Genomic DNA, 18,535 nt, shown 5'->3' with positions numbered 1-18,535 from the left:
TACACTTATGCCATGTTCCAAATCCATCTGTTATTTGTCCCAGGCCTTTTGCACTCAGGAGGCATTCACCTGGCTGGGAAATGTTTCCAGGGGTGAATATTTAACCTTTGTGCTACTGTTTTCAGAAGAGCACCAACCAACCCACCACCACCATAAGAACTGGAATTTGAAATAAAACGAGAATTCTGTGCTATTCTAAAGCTAATCCTTTCAGCCACAGTTTTTTCTATAATGTCTTGGTCATGTTAGTTCTTCATTGGGTGGGGTCTCCAGCAGTCTGCAGATCACCACGAAAAACGGAAGCTCGCTCCGGTCAGTGTAGCTCAGTTGGTTGGAGTGTTTTCCACCATCAAAGGGTGGCAGGTTCAATTCCCAGTCAGGGCACATACCTAGGTTTTGGATTCAACTCCTGGTCAACACACATATGGGAGGCAATTGATCAATGTTTCTCTCTCTCTCTCAAATCAATATAAAATAAATAATTTAGCCCAGATGGTGTGGTTCAGTGGTTGAGCATCAACCTATGAACCAGGAGGTCATGGTTTGATTTCCGGTCAGGTCACATGCCTGGTTGGGAGGCAGCCAGGCAATGATTCTCATCATTGATGTTTCTATCTCCCTGAAATCAATAAAAAATATATTTTTAATTTAAAAACAAAAAAGTCAGCCATTGTGGCTCAGTGGTTGAGCGTCGACTCACAAACCAGAAGGTTCCTCTCTAAAATAAATAAAAACATATTTTAAAATAGTATTTTAAAAAAACTGAAGGCAAGGTAAAAAAAACCGCAATGCACACACTTCTGGCTTTCCTTAGCATTCAACATTGCTTCAGCAGTACTCTTGTTTTAAATGATTGAGGATTCGCCTTAAATATTTTTTAACAAATAGCAGACCAGTTCCTGTTTCCTGAGCCAACCTTTTTCTGCTTGAATAGCTCAAAAGTTTTTGAAGAAAGTCATCATTTGATTCCTTTGATTATGAAATCACACCAACACTCCTGTTACGATTATTGAGAGAATGGGTAGTTATTCTGTTGAAGATATACAGATATAGAACCATGTCAGGCATCAAGGCATGTGCCCTGTGACAACTGGAAAAAGTAAAAGGTTGAAATGTCATGGTGTAAGGATAAGAAATAGGAACCTAATAGAGATGGTGTATGGGGTTTAGTCAGTCAGTGCAAACAGGAAAGCATTGATTGACCTGGCATATGAAAACAGGCTATGTAACTTTAGATTTGTTGTTTTGTTTTGTTAATCCTCAACTGAGGGTATTTTTCCCACTGCTTTTCAGAGAGTGAAAGAAGGAAGGAGGAGAGAAACAGAGGAGAGAGAGACATTGATGTGAGAGAGACACATGGTCTGGTTGCCTCCCGCACTCTCCCTGACCAGGGGCCAGGAGTGAGCCTTCGGCCCAGGTGCCCTTGACGGGAATGGAACCCAGGACACTTCGGTGCGCAGGCTGCTGCTCCGAGCCCTGAGCAGCCCCGGCCAGGGCCAGTTTTATTACTTACAAAATTATAAAACTTTCAGCTTTATTCCACACTAAAAAAGAAAAAAGCTAATCAGGCCAGCTGTGATTTAATGGTACTTGTATGAATAGTAAAACGCTTTATTAAACTTCTTAAAATAGCAGTTGAAAGTCTAAGCTGCAGGGTCTGGGCCACTCCTGTCTTGCACTGTTCCTAGCAGTCACTACTTCAGTGCCACCTTGCCCAGCTCACAGTGCTTCCCACCTGTAAAGGGACTGTGCATTATTAACCTTTAACTTTAATTACTTGGAGCAATTGTATATTCTTTCAGGTCACGACAAAGGTTCTCGTACCTTTACTAAATACCTTCAAAACAACACTCTCAAATGCAACTGGCTTTACATCCAAATTTTAATTGAGAGAATGTTAGAGGAAATATAAATCAGAACAGAGAAAGCTTGGGATAAGGAAATATGCTAGAACTCTGGAATTTTGCATAATAAGGTATAGTTTACAAAATGATTGTAAGAAATTACACTTTGTAAAAATCTGTGTTACATAGTATAATGGATAGTCTTATTTCAGTATTATTTTACCCCTCTTCTATCCCAAGTCTTACCCTAACTCATGCTTCACTTAGTCACCTTTTAAAGTTACACAATAGCCCTAACTGGTTTGGCTCAGTGGATGGAGTGTCAGCCCGCGGACTGAAGAAGGGTCCCGGCTTCAATTCCAGTCAAGGGCATGTACCTTGGTTTCAGGATCAATCCCCAATAGGGGCATGCAGGAGGCAGCTGATCAATGTTTCTCTCTCATTGATGTTTTTAACTCTCTATCCCTTTCCCTTCCTCTCTGTAAAAATCAATAAAATATATATATTTTTAAGAAGTTACATGAGCCCTAGCTGGTTTGGCTCAGTGGATAGAGCGTTGGCCTGTGGACTCAAGGGTCCTGGGTTCGATTCTGATCAAGGGCACATGCCCAGGTTGTGGGCTCGATCCGCAGTAGGAGGTTTGCAGGAGGCAGCCAATCAATGATTCTCTCTCATCATTGATGTTTCTATCTCTCTTTCCCTCTCCTTTCCTCTCTGATATCAATAAAAATATATTTTTTAAAAAAGTTACATGATACAGCTTTTCCTCATCCTCCCAATTTGTGGGGTAGAACCCTGAGGGAAGAAACCAGAACTGTGGGGCTCTACCTCAGATCACACAGACGTTTGGGGGACTTGGCCTGCCAAACCTTGGAACACTAGCTGAAGGCTCCACCCAGCTTCATAACGAGGGGAAAACATTTGGATTGCTTTTCTTAGTTCTCATGATAGATACCAAATAAAAACAAGATGTCTCGGATTCTCTTCATAATGAACTGGAATTCAGGGAAATTTACTTAAAATTCTTCTTTAAGAGCCTGTACTATTTTTGGAAAAACAGGTTGGGATAGATGCAGTTTAAGAATGATGTAGCTGTATGAACTGATCAGAAACTGATGTGTAGCTGCTTTGGCAATAACGTCAGCCATCTCTCCCTGTTCTTGCTAAGTGCCCGGCATGGTTTCTAGCATAAACTTCTTTGGGGCATGGACACTGCTGTTAGCTGACTTGAGTTAGGCACTTTGATACATAAAGTCCTTTGTGGTTTCCCCTTTTCATTTGCAAATGTTGAGCATAGGGGTTTAAGAATGGAGATGTTGCTCTGACTGTTTTGGCTCAGTGGATAGAGTGTAGGCCTGTGGACTGAAGGGTCCCAGGTTCGATTCCCGTCAAGGGCATGTACCTTGGTTGCGGGCACATCCCCAGTAGGGGGTGTGCAGGAGGCAGCTGATCGATGTTTCTCTCACATTGATGTTTCTCTCTATCACTCTCCCTGCCTCTCTGTAAAAAAATCAATTAAAAAATATATTAAAGAATGGAGATGTTGTCAACCATAATGGAAAGGAATCAGGCATCAAATGTTTGAGGGTGAAGAGTAGATGAATGAGAGCTACAGAGGGCAGACAGCTTCATTCTGGATGCCTAGGAAGGGGCTGTCCCAAACATTTGTGTTGGGAATGCTATATTGAGTTAAAAATGGTGAAATAAAGTTATTTTTGCTCATTATTCTCTATTCAAAGCAACTAAAAATACAAAATAAATGAAACAGAGGGAAAATTATCACCTCCAATGAAAGAACAGCCACAACTACCGCGAAGTGAGCATGCACCTCCACTCTTAGACCTTGAACAATATGTATTTTCCCCACAAGTGCCAGAGTCTTTAAAGGAATATTCTTGGTTAGAACAATCTGATAAACCATCAAGGACAGGCCACTGGAGCCCTGGACAGTTTGGCTCAGTGGATAGAGTGTTGGCCCGTGGACTGAAGGGCCCCAGGTTCGATTCCGGTGCCCTGAGCCAGGCGTGTGCAGATCGATCATTGATGTTTCTCTCTCTCTGTCTCTCCCCCTCCTTTTCACTCTCTAAAAATCAATGGAAAAAGTATCATGAGAGGATTAACAAAAGAAAAAAGGACAGGCCACTGGTGAAGCAATATTCTTGTAGAGAGCCCGTTTCTGTCCAGGAGGTGGAGCTGGGGATAAACGAAGCCATTCCTGTGATCTCTGACCTCGTTTCTTACTTAAGGAGGAGCATTAGAGGTGAAATGAGTGAAAGTGCTGCTGTGGTAGCAATAGGCAGAGGGCTTGCATCAGTTCTCTCGAATCCTAAAAGCAGAAGGGAGAGGTATTTCTAGAGAAAGCAGAGGAAATGCCAGATTTAGTGAAAGAGCATTTGAGATGCCCAGCCAGTGTGACTCAGTTGGGCTTTCTTTCAAGCACCAGGAGGTCACGGTCAATTCCCAGTCAGAGCACATGCCCTTGATCCCAGTAGGGGGCATGCAGGAGGCAGCCAATGGATGTTTCTCTTTCCCTCTCCTTTCCTCTCTAAAGCAAATGAATAAAAACTCTAAAAAATGTTCACCTTGTTAAAGATGATCATTTCTGGGTGGAGAATTTCAAGTGAATATTTTTCTTTTGTATGGTGTTTACATTTTTAATTTTGAGATATATTATTTTTTCAAAAACGATAGAGGCGAAGGGAAAAACCAAGATGGCGGCATAGGTTAAACACCTAACCTACAGCCGGGCACAACAATATCAAAAACACAACTAAAAGTCAAAACGGACATCATCCAGAACCACAGGAAAGCTGGCTGACTGAAATGCCCACAATTAGAAGGAAAAAGAAAACCACAAGGAAAATCAGAGAAGCCGTAAAAGCTTGAGGTATGGAGACACAGGCGGAGACACGAGCCCGCGAGCGTGCGGGGAAGACGGAGCCGGAGAGGAAGGGGCGGCTGACGGCCTGGCTGGCGTTCTCTGGCGGGAAGGAGATAAAAGCGCCAGATTGTGCTGAACCCCAGCTCCGACTGCACTGAACCCCATTTCCCGGCGAAACCCTGGGAAGCCGGGCTCATGCTGGGGGAGTCTGAGCTGTGGGACGGAGACACAGAGGAGCTGCGCCGGAGCCGCGCACGGGAATGCGCGCAGAGGAGGGTCTGTTGCCTGTGCCGCTGGATTGCCCTAGCGGGAAGGAGACAAAAGCTCCGGACTGTGCTGAACCCCCAGTTCCAACTGCACTGAACCCCAGTTCCGGGAAAGACCCGGGGAAGCCAGGCTCATACTGGGGAAAACTGGGCTGTGGGGCAGAGATGCAGAGAGGCGGCGAAGAACAGAGCACCGGAGGCGCGCAGGGGATTGTGCGCGGAGGATGGGCTGCTGACTGTGCCGCTGAGTCGCCCTGGAGGGAAGGAGACAAAAGCGCCAGACTGAGGTGAGCCCCAATTCTGACTACACGGAAACCCAGTTCCGGGAGAGAATCTGGGAATCCAGATTCATTGGGGGAGAGACTAGACTGTTTGGCAGCGCGCGAAACTCCAGGGCACTTTTCTCTCAGAGGTGTTTGCTGGGAGTACGGAGGGACACAGGAACCTCATAGGGCGGGGCTGACGGGAAGCCAAGGCGGTAGGCTCCGCCCTGTAACTCCGCCCCATCCAAGCTGAACACAGAGGCTTTTACAATTTTGCAAGTCTAGTTGAATGGGGCTGTCTCCCGGCATAGACACAGCTGATCCTCACAGCCAATTGGGCCGGAGGTCACATCCTCCCAGTGTACCAACAGCAATCAAGGCTTAACAACACCAAGACTTTGCACTCAGCCCACAAAGGGGGATATCAAGAGCGACCACCTAGGGAGATTGGGGAAGCTGAGCGATAGGGAGGCAGCCAAAAGGGGAAGGCACCGAAACAGGTCACGAATATAAGGGATGCTGTAATTCCTGCTGAGGGGCCACAGGCAGTAGCTGACCTACACTACATTGGAGACCCAGAAATGAGGGCATCTAGTGGTCGGTGTGAGATGACACCAGACTTCGACCACTCCCATAAGGGACACATTCAAGAGGCAGACGCAGTGAGCGCCGAAGCCTTGCTGCACCAAGACCCGGCACATAGGCGTGTCTTCCGCACAGCAACTCTTCCTTTATAGACACAGAGGGTCCGCACGGCCAATAGGCCTGGAGGACAATTCCTCCCAGTGACACCAACAACAATCAAGACTTAACTATACAAACAAGGACCAAGATGGAGGCATAGGGCAGAAGCCTGATTGCTGCCTACCACAACGGTTTTGAGACTACAACGGGAGAGCAGAGCAGACACCATCCAGAACCACCGGAGGGCTAACTGAGCGGATGCTATACAACTAGAATAAAAGAGAGGGGTACGCGGGATGAAGCTGATGCCGGTGACCCAAAGACCACACTTTAAAAACTACGGCTCAGGCGACACAATGGTGGCCTGGAACGTGCTCGGTGCAGTTCCCCCAGCGGTCTCCGGCTGAGGGGAAGGCTTCACTCGCTGCCGAGCACGGACAGACGAGCCCCTGGGAGACATGGGGCGGGAGACTACGCGCTTGCTGACCTCCGAGTCCTTCAAGAATCTCAACACCCCGGAAGCGGCCAGGTGCGCACGCTCAGCGACCGGCCACCGCTGCAGACCCAAGGGCCGACGCAGCCACCCCGGACCAGCCCGCCGCCGCGCACCGGGCACACCGGAGCTTCGCCGAGCCCGCCGCCCAACGAGTTCTGCGGTGGCTGCCCTGGAACTCTGAGAAAATGGCCGAAGGAATTGCTGAGAGGGAATTGACCAACAGGAATTGGGATCAAGAAGACGAAACCCCGCTGGGTCCCGGATCCGGGTGAAGCCGCGTGCCCCTGGGTATGGGTGAGGCTGGGAACTGGGTCAGGGTGAGGCTGGGCCCCGGGTCCGGGTGAGGCCACGTGCCCCTGGGTCCGGACGAGGCCATGCGCCCCTGGGTCCGGGTGAAGCTGAATCCTGGGTCCGGGCGAGGCCGTGCGCCCCTGGGTCCGGGTGAGGCTGAATCCTGGGTCCGGGCGAGGCCGCGGGCCCCTGGAGCCGGGTGAGCCCTGGGCCCCGGGTCCGGGCGAGGCCGCGGGCCCCTGGAGCCGGGTGAGCCCTGGGCCCCGGGTCCGGGCGAGGCCGCGGGCCCCTGGAGCCGGGTGAGCCCTGGGCCCCGGGTCCGGGCGAGGCCGCGGGCCCCTGGAGCCGGGTGAGCCCTGGGCCCCGGGTCGGGGCGAGGCCGCGGGCCCCTGGAGCCGGGTGAGCCCTGGGCCCCGGGTCGGGGCGAGGCCGCGGGCCCCTGGAGCCGGGTGAGCCCTGGGCCCCGGGTCGGGGCGAGGCCGCGGGCCCCTGGAGCCGGGTGAGCCCTGGGCCCCGGGTCGGGGCGAGGCCGCGGGCCCCTGGAGCCGGGTGAGCCCTGGGCCCCGGGTCGGGGCGAGGCCGCGGGCCCCTGGAGCCGGGTGAGCCCTGGGCCCCGGGTCCGGGCGAGGCCGCGGGCCCCTGGAGCCGGGTGAGCCCTGGGCCCCGGGTCCGGGCGAGGCCGCGGGCCCCTGGAGCCGGGTGAGCCCTGGGCCCCGGGTCCGGGCGAGGCCGCGGGCCCCTGGAGCCGGGTGAGCCCTGGGCCCCGGGTCCGGGCGAGGCCGCGGGCCCCTGGAGCCGGGTGAGCCCTGGGCCCCGGGTCCGGGCGAGGCCGCGGGCCCCTGGAGCCGGGTGAGCCCTGGGCCCCGGGTCCGGGCGAGGCCGCGGGCCCCTGGAGCCGGGTGAGCCCTGGGCCCCGGGTCCGGGCGAGGCCGCGGGCCCCTGGAGCCGGGTGAGCCCTGGGCCCCGGGTCCGGGCGAGGCCGCGGGCCCCTGGAGCCGGGTGAGCCCTGGGCCCCGGGTCCGGGCGAGGCCGCGGGCCCCTGGAGCCGGGTGAGCCCTGGGCCCCGGGTCCGGGCGAGGCCGCGGGCCCCTGGAGCCGGGTGAGCCCTGGGCCCCGGGTCCGGGCGAGGCCGCGGGCCCCTGGAGCCGGGTGAGCCCTGGGCCCCGGGTCCGGGCGAGGCCGCGGGCCCCTGGAGCCGGGTGAGCCCTGGGCCCCGGGTCCGGGCGAGGCCGCGGGCCCCTGGAGCCGGGTGAGCCCTGGGCCCCGGGACCGGGCGAGGCCGCGGGCCCCTGGAGCCGGGTGAGCCCTGGGCCCCGGGTCCGGGCGAGGCCGCGGGCCCCTGGAGCCGGGTGAGCCCTGGGCCCCGGGACCGGGCGAGGCCGCGGGCCCCTGGAGCCGGGTGAGCCCTGGGCCCCGGGACCGGGCGAGGCCGCGGGCCCCTGGAGCCGGGTGAGCCCTGGGCCCCGGGACCGGGCGAGGCCGCGGGCCCCTGGAGCCGGGTGAGCCCTGGGCCCCGGGACCGGGCGAGGCCGCGGGCCCCTGGAGCCGGGTGAGCCCTGGGCCCCGGGACCGGGCGAGGCCGCGGGCCCCTGGAGCCGGGTGAGCCCTGGGCCCCGGGACCGGGCGAGGCCGCGGGCCCCTGGAGCCGGGTGAGCCCTGGGCCCCGGGACCGGGCGAGGCCGCGGGCCCCTGGAGCCGGGTGAGCCCTGGGCCCCGGGTCCGGGCGAGGCCGCGGGCCCCTGGAGCCGGGTGAGCCTGGCCCCGGGTCCGGGCGAGGCCGCGGGCCCCTGGAGCCGGGTGAAGTAGTGCCCCTGGGTCCAGCCGAGACCAAACCAGAGGGAGTCGGACCTGCATTACCACCATTTGTCCACCATCCAGAGCTGAGGGGTCAGTGCCGACATGTACTCATAGGGAACCGGTGGACATTGATATTGGGTCTCAAAAGAACTGTTGGTCCAGAAAGAAACTCACTACAGACTGATTCATTTGCCTGTCAGCATAACTATTTTTGCTCGTCGCACATTCAATTCTTATAAGTATATCTATAGTGACACATGATTTCGCTCATCTAGGGGAAATGATGAACAACATAGACTGATGAACAAGAACAGAACCAGAAACAAGGAGGCATCGATCGGACTATCGGGCCTCAGAGGGAGGATAGGGGAGGGTGGGGGGAGGGGGGAGAGAGCAACCAAAGGTCTTGTGTGCATGCATATGAGCCTAACCAATGCTTAAGTTCAACAGAGGGTTGGGGCATCCAAGGGGAGGGGTGTGGGACGGGAATGGGGGGATGAGGACAAATATGTGACACCTTAATCAATAAAGAAATTAAAAAAAATAAATAAATAAAAATAAACGATAGAGGCATTTTTTAAAAGAAATAGCTTTATTTATTTATTTTTGGATCCTGGGGTCGAATCCGATCAAGGGCATGTACCTTGGTTGCAGGCTCCTTCCTGGCCCAGATCCTGGTTGGGGCAAGTGCAGGAGGCAACCTATCGATGTGTTTCTCTCACATCGATATTGTTCTCTCTTTCCCTCTCTCTTCCACTCTCTCTAAAAATCAATGGAAAAATACCCTCGGGTGAGTATTAAGAAATATATATGTATTCAAATATATAAACAAAATTTTAGGCAAATATGGAAAGGTACATTGACAAAAAATCATGACATTATGAATAAATGTACTGAATGCCATTGAATTGTTTACTTTGGAATGAATAATTTTGGTTTATTTAGAACACGCAATTTATATTATGTGAATGGAACTTCAATTTAAAAAGTTAGATTCTTTTGAATAACAAACTGAGCACTCTCAATAAAAAAGAGATTTATTTATTGTGAAATGATCCACCAACGGGTTTGAGTACTAAGCTCTGCTCATCCTAAATAGTCCAATATACACTAAACATTTTTATTTACAGTAAATTATTAGGCACTCTGGTATAAAATAAGGTGACCTGTAAATGTACCTTTCCCTCATGCAAAAGAAATATTTTCACTTTTTAAGAAATGTGTTTTGAGAACTCACTGGCCCTAGGAGGGATCTCTGGTTTCCTAAGAAATTCGGAATTCTGGAGTGGAGGGCCTGCTATCCGGTTCTCTTCAATTGAATCCCAAGGTTGCTACACATGGCTCTAATAACGCTTCGCCGTGAACACCTGTGGGAAGTCTGAGCGCAGGCTGGTAGAGGGATGTTTAATTTGTAGGGCCTGTTGGCTCTTTACCCCCAAAGTGTTAGGTCCCCTTCTGGTAAATGAAGTGAGTTCTTTGACACTCTTTTCCTAAGGAGCCCGGAGAGCTCTGGGGATTGGTTAGAAGGGGGCCTCTCACTTTTTAGCACTGGTTTGAATCTAACCCGGGTTAACCTTCTGACCCTGAATTGTTTGTGTGAAATGAGGTGGTGATCTCAGTCTTGCCTGAAGGAAGCGCCTTTCACATGGAAATTGGCACTAATTGGTCTCCCTGTTGACAGGCTCAGCCGAGAGGCTCTGTGATGAATGGGCGATGAGAACAGAAACTTAAATTACCCCACTCAGCTCAGCGTGTTGGCTGGAGGACTCACCAGGCAGCTACCAGTCCTCTCTGCAGCAGCATCCAACACACAGTGTAAAGCAGCTGGGCTGGGCCAGGAGGCCCAGAAGGCCCACCATCTGTGCGCTAAGAGTACTTTTCCTGCGTCCGGCCCTTTTCTGTACGGCGGTCTGGACACGGAGAGGAAACTTTTTCCGAAAAGGATCAGAGAGGAAATATTTTAGGCTTTGCAGACCACACAGTCTCTGCTGCAACCACTCGGTTCTGTTGACAAAAGCAGCCACAGAGAATACAGACACGAATGCGTGAGCCAGTGTTCCAATAAAACTTTATACTGCATCTCATGTAATTTTCACGCCAAGAAATGTTCTTCTTTTGTGTTTTACCTCCAACCATTAAACAACGTCAAGATCCTTCTTAGCTTGGAGGCCAGCCTTGAACAGGCAGCGGGCCAGGTGTGGCTGCCGCCCGTAGTTGGCCCATTTCTGCTGTGGACCAGGAGGTGGAGATCTCTCTCACGACCACTCCTTGCCCAACCACTAACCAGCTGGGGGACCCTGGGCACTTGCTTAACTTAAGTTTGGGCCTCAGTTTCTTTATTATGTTTTGACAGAATGGGAGGAATAGGAACAGATAAGACAAAGGTGGTTTTTGTTTTATTGCGTTTTTTAGGTATTATAATACTAGATTTCCTGATTTTATTATAGGAGCAGAAGTCAACCCAGGCAGTGTTATGTATGTGAATGGAAATTAGTTTAGCCTGGTGGGCGAGGCTCAGTGGTTGAGTGTGGGCTTATGAACCAGGAGGTTCACAGTTCGATTCCTGGTCAGGGCACTTGCATGGGTTGCAGACTGAATCTCCGGTAGGGGGCGTGCAGGAGGCAGCCCATCAGTGATTCTCATCATGGATGTTTCTATCTCTCTCCCCCTCTTCCTTCCTCTCTGAAATCAATTAAAAAAACAAACAACAACCCAAAAACATTTAAAATGTTCATGTTTTTGTGACTTATTGGCAAGTACATTTTATAAGCACTCTGCTACCTAGATGTACCTTATAAGTAAGAGGTGATGACTGAAGGTTCATAATCATTTTTACTAAAGAGTAGAAAACAAAATCACCAACTTATCTAATACACTGATATATATATATATATATATATATATATATATATATATATATATATTTTATATTTGTTTGTTTCATTTTCTTTTATTATTTTTTAATCCTCATCCAAAAATATTTTTCCATTGATTTTTAGAGAGAGTGGAAGAGAGAGGGAAAGACAGGGAGAAATATCAGTGTGAGGGACACACATTGATTGGTTGTCTCCTGCACATGTCCTGACCAGGGCCCCAGCCAGGGAGGAGCCTGCAAACGAGGTACGTGCCCTTGATTGGAATTGAACCCGGGACCCTTCAGTCCTCAGGCCAATGCTCTAACCACTGAGCAAAACCAGCTAGAGCCTGTTTTGTTTTGTTTTAATCTTTACCTGAGGAGTAAGGGTATTTTTTCCATTGATTTTTAGCGAGAGTGGAACGGGGGGAGGAGGAGAGAGAGAGGAAAGAGAGAGGCACACGTCGATATGAGAGAGACCCATCGATGAGTTGCCTCCCACACTGGCCCTGACGCAGGATCGAATTGGCAAACTAGGTATGTGTCCTGACCGGGAATCAAACCTACAATCCTTTGGTGTATGAGATGATGCTCCAACCAACGGAGCCCCCTGGCCAGTGCCCTGACCGTGACTTCCTAGTTCAGAGGTCGACACTCAGCCACTGAGCCACACCAGCCAGGCAATGTTCGCGTTTCCAATAAGTTGTTTTACATTTGGTTTGTTCAAACTGGGATCCAAATAAGGTCCACATTTCTTTATATACTTTTCAACAAGAATTTATTATTAGTTAAGCCAAGATTCAGGATCCTAGGGTGGGAAGTACCCAGGTCCCCCTTCACCTCGCTGGGAGAAGGATGGAGGACGGAGGACAGTGGGGTGCCGCCATTTCCAATCTCCCCAAGAAACGCGCCTTCTGCCTGGCCGTCATCCTAGGCCAAACCCAGGATATGGGGCACAGGGACTTGTACACACGCTGGTGCCACCGGCACATGGAGACACCACCCCCTTCAGCAGTCACTGCCTCCTCACAGCGGTGGAAGTCCAGGTGGTTCTGCCAACAGTTCCTGGTCTGGTTCTGGTTCTGGTCTCGGGGGTGGGAGGGCTGTCAAAGGGGTGGCCTGGTAGTTCTGGATTTCGGTCTGGATGTCTCTGCCTGTTGCTGACGCCTAAAGATGCCCCTGAAGCCGCTCGCAGGTCCACACTCCCCACTGCAGTGGTGGACGTGCTCTCAGTCTCTTTGAACGTGCGCTCTCCTCCCCGGCTTTGTTTTTCTTGTCATGCATTTGTTATGAAGGCTCTGAGGTGTGGAAAAACACCAGCTTGTAAGCTGTTTGACTAATGGAAATGCTTCCTTTATCTTTGAATCCTTTTCTTTGTTGCTCAGAGCAGTACCTGGGGCTCAATAACTATGTATTATGGTTGTATTATAGTTACTTCTACAACGTCTCATATTTTATTTGGGTCCTCTGTAGAAGTATAGAGAAACTGAATGAACTACATCGGTTTAGTAGTAAACCAGGGTTGTGGGTACCAACTTGAAGGGCTAGTCCTGCTCTGGGAGCCATTCTTTTGCTTTTGAGCCGCGCTGTGAGAGGCATCCTAGAGCAGCCAGTACGTATGGATGACTAGGAGGTCAACCTGGATTCCTGCTGTTAAGAAGCTACAACAACTGGTTACAGGTAGATTGTGAGAAGGGGGAAAGGAACAGTTCCCCAATCCATGAGAATTTCAGTGTGTGAGGGAGGGGCCTTAGAATTCCTTCCCTCTGGAGAAAGCAAAGGAGAGATTGGTAGCTAGAAGGCAGGGCCTTCCTTGCTGGAAACAGAGTTCCTGTGAGATCTGAGCTCCTGGAGCTGGGCCAACTCATTTTTTTAAAATCGGATTTGCATGTAAATAGTGGGATGTGAGGCCCAGCTTTACACCCTTGGCTGTAATAAAACTGAAGAGAAGTGGTTTCTCCTTTAAAACCCTGACGCTGGTTCTGGCATCCTGCCTCAGGCCTCCACACTTGATTCTCTTTTGTCGGTGGGTGGGGGGTCTCTTAGGGAAGAGTTAACCCGATTTTCCATGTTTCCAATAATAAGAATTTTGCTGACTTGCCTGTCCAGGGCACTTAGTTGCACACCTTCCTGACAGGCTGGGGCTCCCACTTTCTTTCAGGAAGTAAATTTTTCCAGCTGTGAGAGCTGCCCTCTGACCCCGAGTTTAATGGGGAAGTGGAGTGAAGAAGTCTCTTCATTCTGGTTGGAAAGACTATTGGCTCTGATGGTCCCCGTGCGGGAGAGCCAGCTGCCTTCACTTCTTTCTCTTTTTTTTAAGTTTTTTAACTTTTTTTTTTTAATGCATCCATTTTATTTATTTATTAAAATATATTTTATTGATTTTTTTTACAGAGAGGAAGGGAGAGGGAGAGTTAGAAACATCGATGAGAGAGAAACATCAATCAGCTGCCTCCTGCACACCCCCTACTGGGCATGTGCCAGAAACCAAGGCTCATGCCCTTGGACCGGAATCGAACCTGGGACCCTTGAGTCTGAAGGCCGATGCTCTATCCACTGAGCCAAACTGGTTAGGGCGCCTTAACTTCTTTTAAACCAAAAGTTATTGGGGCCTTTTTAAAAATTTATTATACAATATTTGGGAAGTATAGAAAAACTCAAAGAAATAAAAAATTGCTTGTAATCCCACAATCTAGAAATAATTTGTTAATATCATTATCCCAGTTTCCTACTTCCCAAACAAAAATGGGAGTATGGGATGTTTTAAATGTTGTGTTTTTTTAAAACATGTTTTTATTGATTTTAAAGAGAGAAAGAGAGAGAGAAACATTAATCAACCGCTGACATGTGCCCTGACCAGGAATCAAACCTGCCACGTGGCTACCTTCTCGTGTACGGAACGATGCTCCAACCAACTAAGCCACACTGGCCAGCGCTCAATTTCGCAATCATCTTGAATAAAGTCTTCCTTGCCATTGTAACAAATGTCAGAATAATTTTTCCTTAACACTTCTCACATCAGAACCATGGGATTTCTAGTATCCTTAGCCTTTTAGTATTCCAAGCTAAGAACCTTTTTTTTTTCTCCAATACTACTTTCTTTGTTGGCCTCTTGCCATTGGAAAGATGAAGTGAATTGTTTAAAGTCAAACCAGAATCAGCGTTGGGACAGCTATTCTCAGGCTCTGGTTTGGCATCTCTCAGTGCCTCACTGGATTCAATGGCTGTTTAAAACGTGCGGTTTCTGCTTTCTGTCTTTGGGTGTGAACGGGGAGCTGTAGAATCCTGAACCTGGAAGGGACCCTAAGACATCCTTCAGGTCCGCTGAGCATTTTTACTCTCATTTTTCAGAGAAAGCTACTGTGGCCCAGAGTCTTAGCGAAGTTAAGCAGCTAGAATAAAGAAAGTAATGGTGTTTTTTTTAAATGGCATTAAATGCCCCCACCTCCTTTTCTCTGCCTTTTGTCAACACAGTTGCTTAGCAAAACTTCACATTTTCCTTTGAGAAATAGAAACAAAAGTCTCCAAGGCTTTTTCTTTTTTTCTCTTTTTTCCTGGTAAAGTGAAGAATGGTGCTGTAGAAGTGGGAATTATCATAATAAAGAGAATCCAAATAGGAAATGCTTTCTAAATCTGCCTTCAGTGTCCAGGCTTGATTTTTCTGAGTTAAAGCCTAGGAACTTCAGCCTGATGAACCTGGTGTGGAGAAAACTTTGAGGTGGTTAATCCCAATGGGATCCTCAGTACAACAGGTATGTTGTAAACAGACTCCAGATAAGTCACTGAGTTCCAGATGCCCAGATGTGTGAGGCCTGGGTGTGCCTTGAGACTTTGCCCTGGGCATTAACTGTTGGACACCCAGGTTTTCCTGTGATTTACCCTCAACCCAGAAATGTTTTTGTGTGTAGTGGTGAGAAGGCTAACTCCTATTTTGTAAAACTACTGTTTGAGCCCTGACCGGTTTGGCTCAGTGGATAGAGCGTCGTTCTGCGGACTGAAAGGTCCCAGGTTCGATTCTGGTCCAGGGCATGTACCTTGGTTGCGGGCACATCCCCAGTGGGGGGTGTGCAGGAGGCAGCTGATTGATGTTTCTCTCTCATTGATGTTTCTAACTCTCTATCCCTCTTCCTTCCTTGTAGAGGGCTGCCTGGGAGGCACCTGGGCATTTCCTGAATTATCATCAGCTGAACTCAGGGAGTAGGCCAAGTCACGCCCTGGGAACTTGCTTCCCCAATGAGGCTGGACATGTTAATCAGTTCTGACTTCATAGCAGCCCAGGTGTCGGCAGGGGCGGGTCTAGATATGTAAATCCAGTAATGCTGGGGCCTAGTTAAGAATGCAAATAAGCTCCTTTGATCCTAAGTGTTGGTGTTACTTCCTGGATTTTTGGGATATAAAATAAACCTGCTGGGTGGCTCAGGGTCGTCGTCATGCTGCCTCTCCATGAGAGAGGAAAGATGGCGTCCCACCCAGCCCCAGCTTCATGAATCTATTTCTGTGTCTTGTTTTCTTTATTTCTATTATTTCTCAATCCCTGGCCGCCTCCACTTAGAACCGGTTCGTTTCATCTCTCTTTCCGCGCGAGACGCGGCAAAGGGAGATCCCCGCCATGTTTGGCCCCCGCCGCATCAGGCCCCCGCACTTCCTCTATGTAAAAAATCAATAAAATATATTTAAAAAACAAACAAACAAAAAACCACTACTGTTTGAAAGTCTCTGCTATTTAGATAGTCCCTTATTCTGTAAAGTCAACTCTGCTATTTTTAGACAGCCCCTTATTCTGAAAAAATAACTTTGCTTTCTAGCCTGCTTGAATAATAAGGAAGATAAACTTAGCTGTCTGACCTTGTAGACCAGAGACTAAATACGCCCATACTCTCAATGCCATGCCAGGTGTATTTTTTAATTGGATAGAACTGTGTTGTTTTCAAGGCCACAAGCTTCCAGCGAGATAACCACTAAGCACACATAGGGCTGGCTCTTTACTAAAAAGAAAAATTCTGCTTTGGCTCTGCTTAGAATTTTAATTCATTTTTCTCTAAGCCCACCGGTGTATATTCAAGTGTGACTCCAAACTCTCTAAGCGTTGCTTGGTTTTCTTTCCGGTCTTCTGCAGCAGTGAGACCAGGCTAGTGAGAAAGCAGCAAGAGCACAGTTATCCTCGATCAAGCACTAGCTAAATTAGTTTTGATTTGGGGGGAATGAACTTATGGCCCAGACACTGGGCTACGTGCGGGGTCACAGAGATGAGTCAGGCAAGAGCCTGGCCCTCAAGAAATCTCAGGTTGCCTGATGAGACAAGTAACTAAATATTATAGCCCTTAACACAGGTGTGAAGAATGTGCTCCAAGAACAGATGAAATCTTGCTGGATGTGTCACAGGTTTTATGAGCTGGGCTTTGCAGGATAGCACCTGGTAGGAGGAGGAAAGGCCTTATAGGAAGAGGGAATAGTGTGAGCAAAGGCATCTTCTTGGGAAGGTGTGCAATTCTGCATTGCTGCAGCATAGACCCTTGGTTGGATTAAAGAAGGAGGGCAAGGATGGAAATGGAGATGAAGCTAGAAAGACAGGCTGGAGTCAGGGTCTGACATCAGGCAGGTGTGAGCATCAAACGCTCTAGTTCACCTTCTATCGCAATTATAATGTAGCAAGTATGAATTTGTTCTCTGTCAGGTCCAGTTTTCTAAACAAAATAAAATCAAACTCAATCCAGTCGGTGTCGCTCAGTGGTTGAGCGCCAACCGGTGAACCAGGACGTTACAGGTTCCATTCCCAGTCAGGGCACATGCCCTGGTTGGGGGCTGGATCCCCAGTAGAGGGCGTGCAGGAGGCAGCTGATCAATCACTCTCTCTCATCAGTGATGTTTCTATTTCTCTCTCCCTCTCCCTTCCTCTCTGAAATCAATAAAAATATATTTTAAAAAAATAAAACTCCAGGTTCCATTTGCCAGAGTTGACTGAAGATTGAATCTTGACCATGTTTTGGGGAGTCTACTCCTTGGAGTTGTCAACAACAAGCTTGGGGATGTACATGGTATGCAGAAGGCGCCTGGGCTTTTCCTGGGAAGCTCATTATAGTTACCCTGGCATACACAGCCACACAGGACTGATGTACTGCCACACAGGACTGATGTACTGCCACACAGGACTGATGTACTGCCACACAGGACTGATGTACTGCCACACAGGACTGATACATGGCCACACAGGACTGATACATGGCCACACAGGACTGATGTCGAGGGCTGCTCCTCCACCTCCACTGATTACCAAGCTCCGATGCGCTGTGTTGGTGTGAGGGCCATGTTGCTTCAGAGACCCTTTCACTGTTGTTCTCAGGGCTGACTCCTTGGTCTGGTCTCCACAAGGCTCAGCAGGTATTCCTCCATGAGGGCTCCTCTTGGGAAAGGCACCTCCTGATAGTGCCACTCCTCAGTTCAATTAAAGGCACTAGCTTCCCATTCCCTCCGCCTTAGGGCAAGCCATGTTCATCGTCCTCAATGATCCCAAAGCCAAAAGCTCTGTGTCCTGTCCCATGAAAAGCCACAGCAAGTTGGATGAGCTAAATAAATCTTCACAAAAATGTGATCATGGCCCTAGCTGGTGTGGCTCAGTGGATAGAGGGTCGGCCTGCGGACTCAAGGGTCCCAGGTTCGATTCCGATCAAGGGCATGTACCTTGGTTGCAGGCACATCCCCAGTAGGGGGTGTGCAGGAGGCAGCTGATCCATGTTTCTCTCATCGATGTTTCTAACTCTCTATCCCTCTCCCTTCCTCTCTGTAAAAAATCAATAAAATATATTTTTTTAAAATGTGATCATGGGAGAGGCATTGTATGTGCCTTACCAGTTACTGTGGAGACACGGGCTTATCTGGGCAGGAATTTCAGGCTTGATAAGGTGGACAAGAGAAGGGTCATCTGGAAATAGGAGAGGAGAAAAATGAAGTAAATTGTTAGCAATTATTTACTCCTGACAGAATAAAATTAACAGTCGTTAAAATTTCCATTTGTTGCCCTAACTGGTTTGGCTCAGTGGATAGAGTGTCGGCCTGCAGACTGAAAAGTCCCAGGTTCGATTCCATTCAAGGGCATGTACCTTGGTTGTGGGCACATCCCCAGTGGGAGGTGTGCAGGAGGCAGCTGATCAATGTTTCTCTC

Source organism: Cnephaeus nilssonii (assembly GCF_951640355.1).
Source record: "Cnephaeus nilssonii genome assembly, chromosome: 16".
Classification (NCBI taxonomy): domain Eukaryota; kingdom Metazoa; phylum Chordata; class Mammalia; order Chiroptera; family Vespertilionidae; genus Cnephaeus; species Cnephaeus nilssonii.
Note: the sequence above shows the minus strand (reverse complement) of the source record.